A 392-nucleotide genomic window follows, 5' to 3' on the forward strand; every position below is an offset into this window, starting at 1 on the left:
GGTGTAGTGCACAGTTTGGTGAGGTGCACAGTATGGTGAGGTGCACAGTATGGTGAGTGCAGGGGGGGTGCACAGTATGGTGAGGTGCACAGTGGCGGTGAGGTGCACAGTATGGGTGTAGTGCACGACATTCAAGGTACTGTGCACGGTACTCACCCTTGTCCTTTGAGAATGTGAACGTAGTCGCTGTGTGTGGTTTTGGGGACAAAGGTGACACAGGTCCGTTGGTGGTACTCTTTCATGAGGCTCGGGCGATGGTCGACCTCCGACGCTGTCATAAAGAGACACAAACTAGAGTCAGTTGTGTCTAACAGGAACCAATAGCATCAAACTGTGTCTTGTTTCATCATAATAGAGACAATTATTAAGGCAATACTACAAGTTATTCATCT

This window comes from Homarus americanus, unplaced genomic scaffold (assembly GCF_018991925.1).
Source record: "Homarus americanus isolate GMGI-L3 unplaced genomic scaffold, GMGI_Hamer_2.0 scaffold51739, whole genome shotgun sequence".
NCBI classification, from domain to species: Eukaryota; Metazoa; Arthropoda; class Malacostraca; order Decapoda; family Nephropidae; genus Homarus; species Homarus americanus.